Source organism: Octopus bimaculoides, chromosome 24 (assembly GCF_046866305.1).
Source record: "Octopus bimaculoides isolate indiv1 chromosome 24, ASM4686630v1, whole genome shotgun sequence".
In the NCBI taxonomy this organism is placed as follows: Eukaryota; Metazoa; Mollusca; class Cephalopoda; order Octopoda; family Octopodidae; genus Octopus; species Octopus bimaculoides.
This window is the reverse complement of record NC_142951.1, coordinates 6,826,501-6,844,540: the sequence shown is the minus strand read 5'-3', so window position 1 is coordinate 6,844,540 and position 18,040 is coordinate 6,826,501. Positions and strand designations below refer to the sequence as shown.

The window sequence follows — 18,040 nt, the reverse complement described above, 5'->3', positions numbered from 1 at the left end:
CTGTTGCTATTTTTGCACGCAGGCTTTTATATAGGAGCCTCTCCAACCAGTAGTAGTAGTAGTAGTAGTAGTAGTAATAGCAGCAGCAGCAGCAGCAACAGGAGTAGCGGGGTGGGAGGTGGGAGTGACAGTAAGGTTTGGTGGGTGATAATTTTTGGCAGCAGTGACAGTTCTTGTTGTTGTTGTGGTGGTGGAGGTGGCGGCGGCGGCGGCGAGGATGACGACGATGATGATGATGATGATGATGACGATGAAGTTGAGGGCGGTGACGGTGATAGTGGTGGTGCTGCTTGTGGTAGTAGTGGTGATGATGGTGGCAGTGGTGGTGGTGGCAGTGGTGGTATCGGTGGTGATGTTCATCATAGAATCTACAGAAGGAGAAAGAGGAGGCGCAGCAGCAGCAAGAATAGTAGTAGTAGTAGTAGTAGTACTAGTAGTAATGGAGTGGCAGGGGGGGGTGATAGTAGGGTGTGGTGTGGGTGATGATTCTAGTGGTGGTGGTTGTGGAGGTGATGGTTATAGTGATGGTGCCGGTCATCGTATGCAGTAGTGTCAGCAGCAACAGTAGTAGTAGTAGTAGTAGTAGTAGTAGTAGTAGTAGCAGTAGTGGTGATTGTAGTAGTAGTAGTAGTAGTAGTAGTAGTAGTAGTAGTAGTAGTAGTAGTCGTCGTCGTCGTAGTAGTAGTAGTAATAGTAGTAGTAGTAGTAGTAGTAGTAGTAGTAGTAGTAGTAGTAGTAGTAGTCGTAGTAGTAGTAGTAGTAATAGTAGTAGTAGTAGTAGTAGTAGTAGTAGTAGTCGTAGTAGTAGTAGTAGTCGTCGTCGTCGTAGTAGTAGTAGTAGTAGCAGCAGCAGCAGCAGGAGTAGCAGCAGTAGTGGTGATTTTATTATTATTATTATTAGTAGTAGTAGTAGTAGTTGTAGTAGTAGTAGTAGCAGCAGCAGCAGCAGCAGTAGTGTAGTGGTGGTGGCGGTGGTGGTGGTGGTGCTGCTAGTAGTTGCTGTAGTAGTAGTAGTAGTAGTAGTAGTAGTAGTAGGCATCAGGTCATCCCTGATTGAGAAAACCCTATGATCAAAAGACACTCCAACCATAACCACCACGTCCTTCTTATGATTCTCACACCCTTATCCTAGGATCTCATCATCCAGTGTGTGTATGCATGCGTGTGTTTAAGATGCGGTTTCATATGACGGACATTCAGCTTCTGTTTCTAACAAGTCAAGCAATTAATTATATAAGAATCTTATTTGTTGTTAACCAAAGCTAGAATCTGTGAAAGATATTGGTAAGCAATTTACTTCAGGAATAAACCAGAACAGACCAGACTAAGCGATATCTAACCATCATGGAGCAGACCAAACTAAGCGATGTGTAGCCCTTGTTTTGATTTTATTGCTAAACTGTTATAAGCAACGAAAACAGTATTAGTTCAGAACAGCAATCTGTATATTATACTTAAAGCAAATATACTGTAAAACATCGTACAAATGTGATATTCGTCTTGAGAAAGTATCTTGTATAGATGTATTGTGCCAAAAAGTATATAAGTATACCAGTAGCCGAAGAAAAGCATCTAGAAGTGGTAGAATTGCTAAACCAGGATTTCTGCGTCTTTCCACATCATCAGTAACAAGAATCCACTACAACTGCTGGATACATTTCGTTTGCTGCTAATATATTTCTGTACTTTTTAAGTGACTGAGACCTTTGGCAATATGCCGTGCTTGGGAAGACCTGTCAAGCCAAGTGAAATCACAGTCATGGCCAATGTTGATGTTTCGTAACTGGCATATGTAAAAAGCGCCCATTGCACTCTTGGAATGGTTGGCATCAGGAAAGGTACCCAGCTGTCGAAAACATACCAAATCAGATTAGAACATGGTGCAGCTTACCAGGTTTCAGTCAAATCATCCATCTCATGCCAACATGGAAAGTGGACATTAAATGATGATGAGGATGCTGCTGCTGATGATGATGATGATAAACATCTGTAGAAGATGATTTCTAGTGTAGTGACTTTCTACTGTATTTCTACATTCAGTTAAATATACAGATTGCTATTCTGTACTGATATTACAAGTGTACCATAGCTATACCTTCTTCACGCATTATATGACAAAATCACAGACTACAGTATACACAAAAACTGTGATCACAAAAACACAAATTTCACAACTTCCAAAGTAAACACAGCGATGTCATTCGGCACACTGTCTCATGAAGGTCACTGATAGCTCTCACTGCGCACGCAACTGCATGCTGCCGTCTGTTGGCGCGCTACAGAACTAATCTAGAAACTTTCTGACACCACCTCGTCGTTAACATTAATGAAGGCGGCGAGCCGGCAGAACCGTTAGTACGCTAGACGTAATGCTTAGCAGCGTTTCGTCCGCCCGTCTTTGCGTTTTGAGTTCAAATTCCGCCAGTCGGGTCGATAAAATAAGTACCTGAGGTTGATGTAATCGACTGCCTCCTTCCCCAAAATTTCAGGCCTTGCGCCTGTAATAGAAAGGATTATGTTATCAATAATGAAAGGTAAAGTATTATCTTGATTAAATATATCAAGACCAAAGAAGCATATGTTTATGCGTGTGTGTGTGTGCGTGTGAGTTATGTAGTGTGTGTGGTTAAAGACATTCAGGCCAAGAATATCTGTTCATTTTTTCTATTCAGACGTTATAATTCAACGTACTCTGTTTCCGGCACCCCCACCTAATACGATGTTATTATTATTAGAATTTCACTGCTATTTCTAGCAGGTTGAGCAATACGGAGGGCGTGCTTTCATTGGTTGAACAGCATCAATGGCGCGTGTATGCAGCTTCTCTGTATGAATGCGTGCATGTACGTATGTGGGTGGATGTTAGTATGTGCGCTTGTCTATGCGTCTGCCTCTCTATGTGCATGTGCGCGCGAATGTGTACGTGTGTGTGTGTGTGTGCGTACCTTAACGTGGTTCTGTATTTGTGTATTTAAATACGCGTAAGAGACTATGTGTACGTATTTTTATATACCTTTAATTATCTGTAGTTGTATCTATGTGTGTGGTTGTGTGTATGCGCATAGGCGTCTCCGCCTCGGTATGAATGAAACTGTGTGTATTTTAGTATATGTATACATCAGAATAAATAAATGTGTACACACACACACACACATACGTTGTGTGTGTGTGTGTTTATGTGCCTGTATATACGTGTCAACGACTGAATTTATCTGAATACTTACATGTATGGATTTATATAAGAGTCTATATATGCGCAAACATTTAAACGAGAGAGAGAGAGAGAGAGAGAGAGACTGTGTGTGTGTGTGTGTGTGTTGGTGTAGCTCTGTATACGTGGGTATTTACGTATAATTGTGTGTATGTGTCTGCACGACTGTTTTTGCAGGTGTGTTTATATGAATGGATGTGTGCATGTGTTTACACTACCCGTATTGTGTATCAATGTATACATATATAGGGAGAATATATATATTTATATACACACACACACACACACACATATATATATATATATTCTTTTTACGTTAGTACACATAGTAAATCATTGTCTCTGTATATGTGTATGTATTTACGTATATATATATATGTATGCGACTGTGTATCTCGTATATTTGGAAGCTTGCATGCGTATTTGCGTACGCAATTATACATACAGACACAAACATATGCATATGTAATGCACAGTGTATTTACACACACACATACACACAAAAGCACACACATACATCATAGGTGTGTGTATTAGTTTGTCTTCCTGCATCTATGATTGTGTGCGAATATATATTGTTACATCGGCAACACAAGACTTGCCATGCACTGAAGACTCGCTACAACTTGTGACGTCATACTTGTTGCTATTTCTTCAGCTCGTATTCACGAACAGAGGGCTACCCCCGTCTTTCTGCTATAATTATGCTAGAGTTAACGATTGCAGCGTGGATTATAACATATTAAGCCATTAAAAAAAAACCCATTTATTATTTCTTATTTAATGTCGAAATTTCCGTCGCACGAACTGCGACTTGGTCACTGACAAGACCTCACTGCAGCACAAGTGACCAGGTCGTAGTTCGTGCGACGAAAATTTCGACACTAAATAATAAATAATAAATGTGCAAATGAAATTAACAGTGTTTATGTGTTCTTTATCGGCTATAGTGTTTTCCACGCTGCAATTGTCTAGTTTCGTCACACGTTCTCAGATCAAGTCACTCGAAAAAAATTTTTTTTTTTAAATTTAAAAAGGGGTTCCCGTGTCGTCAATAATGATGGTGGTTAGAGGTGGAGGGGGAAAGCTCTTTTAAGAATTCTCTTATTGTCATTTTCGTTCTCTAATCTTGAGCACATATTCTCCCATTCTTTCATTCGTTCTTCTAAGATTTCTTTTGTCTTCTGTTTTATTTGCTCATTTGCGTGTTTTCAGTCCCATGTCTTAGATCAGCCATGGGCAACGTTTTCGAGAAGCGGGTAGCATTACTGAAAGAATTCAAGTGGTTGTGTGGTATGAAACTTGCTTGCTTCCCAACCATATGGTTCTGGGTTCAGTCCCACTGCGTAGCACCTTGGGCAAGTGTCTTCTACTATAGCCTTAGACCGACAAAAGCCTCGCGAGTGGATTTGGTAGACGGAAACTGAAAGAAGCCTGTCGTATACACACGTGCGTGCGCGCGTATATGTGTGTTCCACTACTGCTTGACAACTGGTGTTGTTGCATTTAAGTCCCTGTAACCCCGCAGCCCAATTCTGATCTACGTATGTTGTAGCTAGCTGACAATAAATAAAAATCACAGAAATCAATGCATTGATTTGTCCGAGAACCGCATGGATCTGGGGCCCGATTCTGATCTATGTATGCTGTGGCTAGCTGTCAGTAAATAAACACTCTAAGGTTCAGTGCATTGATTTTCCCGGGGAACTCACGGGCCTCGGAGACCGATTCTGATCTATATATGCTGTGGTTAATTGCCAATTGGCCCTGGACAAACCTGATTCGCCAGTTCTGATCTTCGATAGATATATTTTTAAATTTTAAAGCACATCTCGTGGATGTTCTAGAATGCATTATTGGAGTCCCAGGAGATTTCGGGTTTTTCAATATCACATCGCCACTGGGCGATGGGATATAGACTCTTTAGTAAGTCTATCAAAGTTATTCCCCTTCCAATATCTTTTACTTGTTTCAGGCATTAGACGGCGGACATGCTGGGGCAACGCCTTGGAGAATTTTTAGTCGAACGAATCGACTCCAGTATTGTTTTTTTTTAAAGCCTGGTGCTTTATTCTATCGGATATCTTTTACCGAACCGCCAAGTTATAGGGACGTAAACAAACCCAAATCTGCCGTACATACACATAGAGATGCATGCATGACACGTTTCTTTCAGTTTTCGTCTATCAAATCCACCATACATGCATCGTCAGTAGTTCATATATCCGGTAAAAGGAGCGTCCTCAGCAGAGGAGCAGAAATTCTATTTTTTAGGAAGTTAAAAGGTATGGCTAGTCAAAGAGTGAACGTTGGTTCCGCACCTATAAAGCGGTTGGCAGAATATACGACACGTCAGACTCAAATGGCAGAAGGCGCATAATATCTCTACAACTACACGAAGAATTACGTAACGGTCAGTTTTGTAAACAAAAAATAATTGTCCGTGTTGCGGGCGGGACAGGGTTTATCCCCCTTACATCGGCTTCGGCCGTGGTGGTATTCGAATGTGCTGTGGCGGGTCGCGAAATTTTTTTTTCCTACGAGAGTTGCGGACCCCAGTAATAAAATCATTTGCATACAGCCAATCAGAGCTCACCTTGGCCTTGTTGTCAAGTTAACAAACACACTCTACCAAGTAAACTCAAGACGAAGAATGTTGTTGTAAGTCGACCGATCGCCAAGTTATGCTTTATTTTAGGAGACAAGTAATTAGAAAGATTTGCATCTATAACTATTATCGAATTTTGTTAGGGCCCCATATAGTAAAGATGTGCTAGCAACCCTCTCCCCCTTACTGTTTTATAAAGTAAACAACAACACAAATAACTACGCAGAGGCAGCCATGGTTGAAACATGAACAAGAACAACAAGCATTTTTAAAAGAGAAAAGAAGCATGGTCATTTTTTTTTTCTGCAGTTACAATTCCGATATGATCGGAATCTATACCATCTCAAAGGTATTTGCAGAAAATTTCATTATAAAATACCTATTTTTCTGAAAGTTATAAGAAAAAAAATAATAAGGAGGGGGTCACAGTTGTGTAGGTACGCCAAAATTTCGTTAAAACACATGTTTTCCAGAAAGTTATGAGGAAATAAAGTCCCGGTGGCGTGGTGGAGCAACAATCTGTAGTTATACCCCGTTTCGCAGGAGTTCGTTATCTCACGTGTTTTCCCTCTTTTTCAAACTGATGCGATGTGATTTGAAGGTGGTTTAACTGCTATTATTAATAGTTTGAACAACTACAAAAATACATTATTTACATTTGACAGATATTTGTCCTCATCTTGTTTGTTGTTAACACAACGTTTTGACTGATATACCCTCCAGCCTTCATCAGCTGTCTTGGGGGAAACTTCGAACCTGGGTTCTCATTCCTAAGGTATTTTTCAATGTTATTATTATTACGTCACTGCCTGGAATCGAACTCGGAATCTTGGGGTTAGTAGCCCGCGCTCTTAACCACTACGCCATATCCGTCAAACGTAAATAATGTAAATAATGTACATAATTCCTCATCTCTTAAATATAGAACTGAAGAACCACAAAAATGTTTCTTTCCGGTGTTCATAATCTATGTAATACCAAATAATATTCATTCTGAGACTGCAGGTTCTTTTCGATATTTTTAAGGCAAAAAAGACTTAGAACGAGTTGACGTGACTGAAGGGAAACAACTCTGACAAAGGAGAATAATTTTTAATTTGATGCTGGGATAATATTTTCTTAACTGTACCCGACCAGTAATCCGGCAAGTTTGGGACCGGAAACGTCCAGGATTTCTGGATTTTCCGATTTTCTGAGGCCATTCTAAATATTCTTGAAATATAAAATACAACCATGAAATGTAAAGAGCTAAATAATATTTAACATGTTCAAATTAACGCACGTTGTTGAATATTTATTAATCTACCGAAGGCTACAAGCTGGCAGAATTGTTAGCACACCAGGCGAAATGTCTAGCGGAATTTCGTCTGAGTTCAAATGCCGCTCGGGTCGACTTAGCCTTTCATTCTTTCGAGGTCGATAAAATAAGTACCAGTTTTATTACAATACAATAAAAATCCAACAAAACAGTCCTGCATTACTCAATGGACGGCAGCTACATTTCAATCAGGAACTTATTTTATTGAGTCGCTAGGTTGATTTTTTGACACAACACCGGTCGATTATTTTTTATTTCAACCGGCGGTGTTACGTGAAATATACAAACACATGAACATAAATACTTAACACAGCGCCAGACTTTTTATCCGGCTTCCAGAAATCCGGAAATACATTGCAATAAGATGCATTGAGTGAACATACCTTCTTTTTGAAGTTAGTTTATTGACGTACGGTGTGAGGCCTAGTGAAGGAAGTGTTGATCTGTGTGGATGTGCTAAAGCCCCAAAGCCACTCGGGGCCCAAGCATTGATGTTGTTCATATTGTTGCTTAGCCAACGATGATTTAGCAGATCGGTCATTCTTTCTGCTATTGGCTCGAGGCTTCAAATTTGTGGGGAGAGGGCTGGTCAATTTCATTGACCCCCAAAAGGTTGAAAAGTGAAGTCACCCTTGGTGAAATTGGAACTCAGGACATAAAGCTAGAAGAAATGTCTCTAAGCATTTTTTCCAGCATGCTAACGATTCTGCCGACTCACTACCTTTGAGCAGATCTGTAATTAACCATTTTAGCATTTAAACCAGCCAGATCCAGCTCAAAATATTCTACCTGTTTTATGTTCAATCCAGACAGATCCAGACTCACATCTACCTTGCAATGTCCTTCTAAAAATAAACAATCACATCACGAAAATCTCAAAGCTATGAGATAATACATTGATTAAGTCAAAACAATGTGAATAAATAAGCATTATATTTGATGGAATAACCTGAATGGTAATGGATTAAAGGCGATACAGTTGTGATTATCTTGTCTTCTCAGGGTTATATTATATGATGCATCCTTCCTTCCCCCAGTTTTAAGGAATGCCAAATGTAATTTAAGAGGGATTTAGCTGCTATTTATAGGAGGCTACATGAAGGCATTGAGGCTCCTTGATTAGTGGAGTTAAATCAAGTGGCCAGTCAGGCCCACCACCACGGGGGGAGAAAACCCAACTATTCCTACCCCCACTCTAAAGTTGCTATAAAGTGCTACACTTCATGATTTCAGCTGAGATATGTTTCATCACGGGACTGCTTGATCATGGCTGACCTGGGACTAGAAATATGGAATGACATATTAGATAATGTAGCTCTCAATGTACTGTTTGGTTATGTTCAGAACTGGAATGGCGAGATAGTCTCAACTGGAACTGACCTGAGGTTAAAAAACGCAACACAATATGCAGCCATGTAAATAATAGTCAGTGTTTCTTGTTTCTTTTCTTCTCAAATGTTTTGAACCTTGGTGCCACTTTAGTGTGGTCTATCTGGCCATTTACACTATTGCGTGTGATCTAACCCTAAACCCTAAACTTTAACCCTAGAATCCAATCCTAAACACTAACCCTAAGTCCTAACCCTACACCCTAACTCTAAGCCCTAACCCTAATCCTAAACCCTAACACTAACTCTCAACCAGAGCCCTAACCTTAAACTGCAACCCCTAACCCTGAACTCTAACCCTAAACCATAATCTAACCTTACACCATAACCCTAAGCTCTTACTCTAAATCCCAACCCTAAACTAACCTAAGCTCTAACCATAAACCTTAACCCCTAAGCCCTAACCGTTGTAGTAAACAATTGTGCTTTACTTCAATCATTTTCCCAAAGCCCCTTCTCATTCAATCATTGTCATAACATTTTACTCATGCAAACTTCATTTAATCCCCATCATTACACCCTAATCCAGTGGTTACTCCAACCTTTTCGCTACCAAGGATCCCTTTTATTCAAATGAATTTTCCCACAGACCCCTTTTAATATGCTTATCCTTATGTATACATACATATGAAGTTTTAAATTTAGTTCACAGATCCCCAGTACTACCTTTGCAGACCATTAGGGGTCCGCAGACCATGGTTTAGGAACCACCGCCCTAATCCTAACCCAGATGAGATCATTTCACAGTATAGAGTATGGATACTGCAGTAAACTGCACACTAAAGTCGCATCTGAACCTTTTTTATAACAGAGTCTGAAGGAAAACACTACTTTTCCCTCCTCCATCAAATTTAAGGGAACCTGCTATGTGGTTATTCAACCTGCTAGAAATCAGAGCCAAATCTCTCTGAACAGAAAAAGAAAAGTAATGAGTTCCAGCAGGCTTGATGTAGGAAACCAAGAAATTTTAATCTGTTAAAATTGTAATCTCAGTGATGAAAATAATCATTGATCTCTAGGTTGTTCAATTTTTTCAACCAATTAATAAGACGACTGAAAAACCAATCAATAATGACTACTGGAAACAGCTGTAAGTCAAATTTACGGCAGTAGAAATTTTTAAAATGCAATGAGGCACAGGAGTGGCTGTGTGGTAAGTAGCTTGCTTACCAACCACATGGTTCCGGGTTCAGTTCCACTGCATGGCACGTTGGGCAAGTGTCTTCAACTATAGCCTCAGGCCGACCAAAGCCTTGTGAGTGGATTTGGTAGACGGAAACTGAAAGAAGCCCGTCGTATATATGTGTATATATATGTATATATTTGTGTCTGTGTTTGTCCCCCCAACATCGCTTGATAACCGAGATGCTGGTGTGTTTATGTCCCCATAACTTAGCGGTTTGGCAGAAGAGACCGAAAGAATAAGTACTAGGCTTACAAAGAACAAGTCCTGGGGTCTATTTTCTCGACTAAAGGCAGTGCTCCAGCATGGCCGCAGTCAAATGACTGAAACAAGTAATAGAGTGACTGTTATCTATTCTTTGTCTTCCTCTCTCTCACCTCTCTGGCTGAACTGTTTCTGCCCTCATTCTTGCTAACTCTTGCTCTCTGTCTCCCCATCTCTGGCTGGGTAACCATGGGCCTCCTCTACAGCAAGACATCTGTTCCTGTCTCTCTCTCACATTCTAATCTTTCATCATCTGACACAAGATCACCTCCTCCAATGCCCCCTCCCCTCTCAAAGACTCTTGGTGACCCTGCCAGTGCAGGTGCCTCTTTAAAAGCACCCAGTCCACACTGTAAAGTGGTTGGCATTTAGAAGGGCATCCAGCTGTAAAAACCACGCCAAAATTTGACCTCACCTGTACGAGTGCCACGTAAAAAGCACTCAGTCCACTCGACAGAATGGTTGGTGTTAGGAAGGGCATCCAACCATAAAAACCATCCCAAAACACACTCAGAAGCATAACTGGTACTTGTTTCATCGACCCCGAAAAGGATGACAGGCAAAGTCGACCTCAGTGGAATTTGGACTCAGAACACGAGGACAGACGAAATGCTGCTAAGCATTTTGCCCAGTTGAACTTAAATGGATTCAGCGAATGTGATGTTTGACAGTACAGTGACAATTATGGACAAGTTCGGCTGCTGTGAGACCTCACTGATGAAACACGCTCCAAGCTACCATCCATATCTAATATGATTTTCCCTTTCTTTTAAGGCGGCGTATTCTGATTTGAGGACGACTTGGTTGCTTCTTCTGTAAGCTCTAACATCAGATATTTCTCAAGAGTCGATGGAAACTATATATAGAGAATTAACATTGCTTATATATATATATATATATATATATATATATATATATATATATATATATATTATTAAAATGAAGATATGATTTATCGCATCACAATGACAACCTGCCACTCCATATATAAACTCATTTTTATTTAAATGAAGTTTTCTATTCAGATAAAGATTTTTTTAATATCATAACTATAATACGAAAGTTAGAATATGAATTGTTAGGTTTTTAAAAAATTAATATTACAATTTTGTTTAATGATATATATAGGAAATTTTAATAAAGAACCAAGGTTTTATCACTCGAATAAAGGTTATATTCTAATATAATATAACGACTTCGAATATAAACAACAGTAATACTAATATTAGAATAACATAATGACAATCATTTAATTAACAATCAAATCTTGGTTAATATTAATTTTAACATTAATTTAGTTCCATTGTACGCACATTTTCAGTTTTACAACCCAAATAACATATTTATAATTAATTATTGTACCAGTATAAAAAGACGTAATGATTTTTTTAAAAAATAATACTATAACATATTAGTTTTAATTAATAGTTTGGTTAATATTACCATTGTTTCACTGTACACATACTTTATGAAGTTTTAACGCCCGTCCCTCCAAGAAAAAAAAAACGATTATATTATATTTATAACTAATTACAATAAGGATATAAATATAATATATACGCGATTATTTTTATTGATATTACTATAAATTTTAGAAATAATTAATAGTTTAATATTATATTAAACACTAATTTAGTTTCACCGAACACGTAATGAAGTTTTACCACCTCGGTAACGATAATTAACAATTAATAGCAATACTAACATAAATACGTGATTATTATTATTTTTTATTGATAGTTGATATCATTTTTAAAAATTCACAAATTTCTCCGCATACGAAGTTTTAGTTTTACAATCCAATTAACGATTGTTTTATAATTACCATGTTAATATAAATATAAATATACTATACGTAAATATTCTTTATTAATACTAAAAATCTGTTAAAAAATAACGATTTAGTAAATATATTAAAAACACTTAGTTTCACTACATACATACGGTTTTAGTTTTATAATCCAATTAACAATTGTTTTGTAAGTAATTACTAAACTAATATTAACAATTATAATGTCGTAATGACTTCAACAAAGCCTCAGAAACTGACTTTTTTTCGTTTCAGATGAATTTAATTTTAAGTTTCTCCTCGTCACATCATTCATCCCACACACGTTGAACATTTTCGTCTTCATCCCAAACTTTAATCGTTACTCGTTTCCGTTTCCTCTGTTCCACAGACATTTCAAGAACAACAACGTGATTCAAGTAAGTGCTCAACACGTTTTTTCCCTTTCTACCTTAATTTCTACTGATTCCTCAAGTTTTCCCTAAAATTTTATTGTCGCATCAACCATTCACTTTCTCAGTAAATATATATACATGTATATATATATACATACATACACATATATAATGCTTTATATTACATTTTATATAGAATATATATATATTATATTTAGTTTATATATATCTGTGTATAATATAAATATATTTTACCATTTAGAGTTGTTCTTTTATATATATATATATATATATATATATATATATATATATATATATATATATATATATATACACATTGTTGATGTCATTTGTTATTTTTTAATTTAATAATTGAAAAAAGCAATTAACAAACAGTGTTTATTTCATTGCGTGTGGATGCCTGTGTTTTGTTAACATTAATTCAGCTTTCTGTAACGATATAGATATAGATATTCCATTATTATGGTATGGTGCTATAATAATAATAATAATATTAATAATAATGTCAGTTCTCGTTTACTGCAAGCTTTTGTCTATTGTTAGTATTTAAACTGTCTTTTGTGTTTCCACCGGCGAAAACGTTGGCGAATCTCCGGAGTGACATACAACTGGACCAACCGAAATATATTATAGACACGTATATATATAAATATATATATATATATATATATATATACATACAGAGAGAGAGATTTATAGATACATACATATATATATGATATATATAGATATAGGCATATCTATACTTTATGGCCCCACCGGTTATACTTCTGCATAACTTTCTGGAAAATGCATATTTTTATATGATATTTTGCTGAGATATGTTTTCGAGGGTGGAGATTACAATTATAACATTAAAAAGATGTAATAATTATTTTAAAAGGGATTTTTGATCATTTTTCACTCTTCGATTGTTTCCTCATGTCTCTCTTTAAAATGCAAATTTTTAAATGACACTTGCAGAATTACATTTCCGAGACTGTAGATTACGTAATGTTGATGATACAAAGATATAAATCTGAAGAAACTGAAAAAAAAAAGCTACTGAAATTGATGGAAATAAAATTTAGGCGGGAAGGAGGAAGAACTCTCCAAAACTCCTCCCAAAAATTGTTTTAAAGATAAATTTCATCAGCATAATTCCATTCTCCATCCTCGTAAATATATCTCCGCAAAATATCGTTTAAAAATATGCATTTTTCAGCAAGTTATGAGCAATCAAAATTGGTGAGGTACCAATCCTAGTTATATTTACAGAGGACTGGTTCGACCGGAATATTTGTGTGTGATGGTGTTAGCTCTTAAAACGAGTCTAGGACGTTTACCACCCCCCATGGACAATTACTCCTGAGAACAGATGGTTTAATGTTTCTTAATATATTGGAGAGGGGGTAGTTGTCGTCGGGTGAAAATTGTCCCATCGGTGGGTAATTGTCCGGCAGATATAGACGACTTCTCGATCTTTTCAACTTTTATTAAGTATGTCACAAGTGGAGAGAGAAATGAAGTGCCTTGTTTAAGGACACAACGCATTGTCCCCTCCGTGAGTTCAATTCACGTCTATGAGACCTGGAACCGAACACTAACCATTAAGCCACACACCTTCGCACACTTTTAGCATATCCGGGACTGCATTATCCAATGTATGCAGTTTATTTTTTTTGACGGATCTGGGGACGACTGAACGCTATTTCTAGGTTGTCGATCAACTATTTGACGGTTTCCTTCGGTCGTTCGCACATAGGAATGGTAATAATGGTATTAATGAACAATGATTTCTGGCTTTGGTTCTCAAGGCCACACAGATCTTAGCTGAAAAGAAAGGAAAAGGCAGAAATGGTTGATTAAACCGCCCCTCTTCCCTGCATCTGACTCGTGACTTTATTTTATCGAACTTCAGTAGTATTAAAAAGACTAAGCTCACGATTGTAAGGTTGTATGTTCGATCCCCAGCCGCGCGTTGGGTCCTTGAGCAAGACGCTTTATTTCATGTTGCTCCAGTCCACCCAGCTAGCGAAAATGAGTTGTACCTGTAATTCAAAGAGGCCAGCCTTGTCACATTTGTGTCGAGCTGAATCTGCCCTGAGAATTACGTTAAGGGCACGCGTCTGTGGAGTGCTCAGCCACTTGCACGTTAATTTCACGAGCAGGCTGTTCCGTTGATCGGATCAACTGGAACACTCATCGTCGTAACTGACGGATTGCCAATTATTAAAGACAAACAATATCGATCACTATCCAGGCTGGATTTGAAGTCTGAACGTAAAGTGACGAAATCAAATTATCTATAGAGTGTTTTGCTTTTGTTCGTCGACTCCTGGAGACCAGGCTAGCTCTGATAGAGCAGATCTCTGATCAAAGATGTTTCGGCCTTCACTTATCACGTCCTATTTTTCTCTGACTTGGGCAGCATTTGAACTGCAAACGTTGAATTGACAAAATAGTTAGCGCTTTGGACGATATCTGAAATAATGTTTCCTTTTTTTTAAAATTTAGATAGACAGTTAGTTGTGATTTGAGGAAAATCTTGCTGTTTTCTAAATATAACGTTGCTATTTTCTCCTTAATGTCGAGAGCAAAATCGTCATAAAAGCTACCCACCCAAACAATAGAACTTGTTGAATGAAGTTACGCAACATAATAGGGTTAAACGTCGAGTTTCAGTTACGAAACCTCAAGGCGCCAAATTTGCTCTCAAAATTATATACACAGAGATTCTTTAATGAAAATATCTATATTTCCTATAATTTATTATTATAATATTTTCAACGAGTTAATTTAGTTTCAGAAAATAAAGTTTTTTTTTTAACATCAAAAAAAATGTGAAAGATTTCTTAAACATTTTCTTTGTTTGGGTTTAATGTATTATCAATCTTGAGGCCTACTTCTGCATTTCTCTGTCATTGAACAACTTCCGGTGCAAAGAAGAATGCAAACAAAACTCGCACAATTTTACAGATAAACAATCTTTCGCATCCTTAATTATAATTAATTTCATTAATTTTTGTTTATTTAACTTTAGTGTTTTATTTAATTTTATTTTTGCTTTAGGCTGGGCGGCAATCTTTATTGTCATTATTATTATTATTATACGAAAATATAAGATAAACTAACAAAACATTTTTTTACTTCGTTATTATTAAATTATTAATTATTGGCGAAGATCCCCTAATTATTAATTTTATTAATAAATATTTAGATTTAATCTTTCCTGAAGTTATTTAGTTTAAGGTGTGTTTGCAGTTACATTATTTTCTTTGTTGTTATATAACAACATAACTCGCACAAATATAAACATTTTCCTTGTCATTATTACTGTCGTCCACTAATTGGCTGTTATTTCTTGATTATTGCTAATTTCACCAATATTTTCTTGTTCATTTCGTCCCATCCCCAACAATTTCGATCGCTTCAAGACCCGTGTCCACACACACATAATACATACACACATGCATGCATAGAAACACACACACACACACACACTCACACACACACACACACACATATATATATATATATATATATATATATATATATATATATATTAGGGGCAAAATTCAAAATTACAGGTAAAAACTCAATTAAAATCAATTTATAAAAAAATTTTAATTAAATTGAGCTTTACAGATTAAAATATATAAATATATATGTGACAGTGGATTTTCATCGATGAGTTCATAAACCTTGGTTCTTTTCCCTAAAACTATATATATATATATATATATATTATATGTATGTGTATGCCATTAACGTCTCGGGCCCGTTATTGTCAAATTAAATAAATCATTATTATTTATTTTAATATCATAATATTTTATATATATATATATATATATATAAATTTAATATTTTAATTTATTTTTTCACCCCCTAAATACTTAGGGTTTGACACTTATATTATTTAACATTATTATTATTATTATTATTATTGGCTCCGCCCCCTTCCCCTTCCTTCTTCGACCGGCGTGGTATGTCAGTTTCTTTACAGCACAACACATAGCTGAGGTGATTATTATTATTATTATCATCATTATTATATTTTCTACAAACATTCAACATTTTAGGCGGCACGGATTGGGACTTGGTATCTTGTGAGAAATTAATAGCTGTAAGTGTTTCTTGGGGGGACGAAATTAGGACATTTTCTGTGTATATATATGTGTGTGTGTGTGTGTATGTATATATATATATATATATATATATATATATATATATATATATAAAAGAGTGGCCAGCACGTGTGAAGTGTGTAGAACTAGACGGGCTTTTAAACGACCAAGCTATGCTTTGTAATAATAAGTCACAAGTGAATTTGCGTGTTTATTATTATACAAACGTGTGTGTATACATATATACATATATATGTATGTGTGTGTGTGTTTGTATAGCCTGTAACTTAGTGCGTATAATGCCTTATGTATCATATGCGTATATGTGTGTGGTTATATGTTTATATACACAACACATATATTCAAATAATGTAGATAAACATTTGTCGTGTGTATATAAAGTGTGGTAATATTCAGAAAGGATGACCACCACGTGTGAAATGTGTAGAACTAGACAGGCTTAGTCACAAGTGAATTTGTGTGTGTGTATGTATATATATGAATAGTCTTTTATGCATATATATGATCTGTAACTTAGTGCGTATAATGTTTTATGTATGTATGTGTATATATACATGAGTATTTATATGCTTATGCACGCGCATGTATGTTTAAATACAGACGGACATTTGTAATCAACAACTTGGGATATATATATATATATATATATATATATACATATATATATATATATATATATATATATATGTATGTATAAAACCTGTAATTTCGTGCATTTGTGTGTATATGCATTCATGCATGCGTGTTTATTTTTATACAAACGTGTGTATATATATATATGTGTTTGTATAGCCTGTAACTTAGTGCGTATAATGTCTTATGTATCATATTCGTATATGTGTGTGGTTATATGTTTATATACACAACACATATTAAAATAATATAGACAAACATTTGTAAACAACTTGGGATGTATGTATATATATATATATATATATATATATATATATATATATATATATATAAATAATCTGTAACTTAATAAGTATATCCTATATCATATACGCATGTGTATGTATACACGTGTTTATACACAAATGTATATTTCAGTATAAACAGACTTTCGTAAACAACTTTGTATATACATACATACACACGAATATCTATAACCATACATATACGTACGTACGAATATACATACATTCATACAGACATACATGTATAATTACTAACTGATCTTACCCGAAAAACGTGTTTCCTACTCTAATATTTATATATAAAAAAATGAAATGACATCTTTAGTTATATTAATTGATAATTTGTTCATTATAGACGCTTTCTTCTCTTGTCACGTCCATACTCTATGAAGCTGATGCAGTTGTAAATCTTTATATATACTCGCACTATCTATCTATCTATCTATCTATCTATCTATCTGTCTGTCTGTCTGTCTGTCTGTCTGTCTGTCTGTCTGTCTGTTTATCTATCTATCTATCTATCTATCTATCTATCTATCTATCTATCTACCTACATGCACACCTAATGTATATAATATGTTCATGTGATGTCTTTCTATTTACATCGATATATACCTTACATATAATTATATGTAAAAGTTAACTATTGTTTAATCTCATGTCAATCTTGATCTTAGAAGTTCTGAGATGAAACTTTCTACTCGTAACCATCGCTCTTTTTTCTCTTATATATTTATAATATATATATGTGTGTGTGATTTATATATTTATACACACACACATTGAAATATATGTGCGCGTTGGGATTTACATTAT

General features: G+C 35.9%; 1 protein-coding gene and 1 long non-coding RNA gene across 4 annotated transcripts in view; both read left to right on the top strand.

Annotated features, from left to right (window-relative positions):
• Positions 1 to 5,974: 5,974 nt before the first annotated feature.
• On the top strand, positions 5,975 to 12,174 carry LOC149131179 (uncharacterized). Its single transcript, XR_016238205.1, has 3 exons — positions 5,975 to 6,168; positions 8,371 to 8,552; positions 12,038 to 12,174. It is a non-coding gene; the product is annotated as an uncharacterized LOC149131179 (long non-coding RNA).
• Positions 12,144 to 18,040, top strand: part of LOC106873018 (ATP-dependent RNA helicase DDX19A) — a 22,733-nt gene continuing 16,836 nt past the window's right edge. The window contains exon 1 of one of the 3 annotated variants that reach the window (XM_014920216.3): positions 12,144 to 12,180. The gene's annotated coding sequence lies outside the window, so the exon portion shown is untranslated. Of the gene's footprint in view, positions 12,181 to 16,087; positions 16,286 to 18,040 lie in introns of those variants that run through there. The other 2 variants (XM_014920218.3, XM_014920219.3) reach the window with 2 other exon arrangements.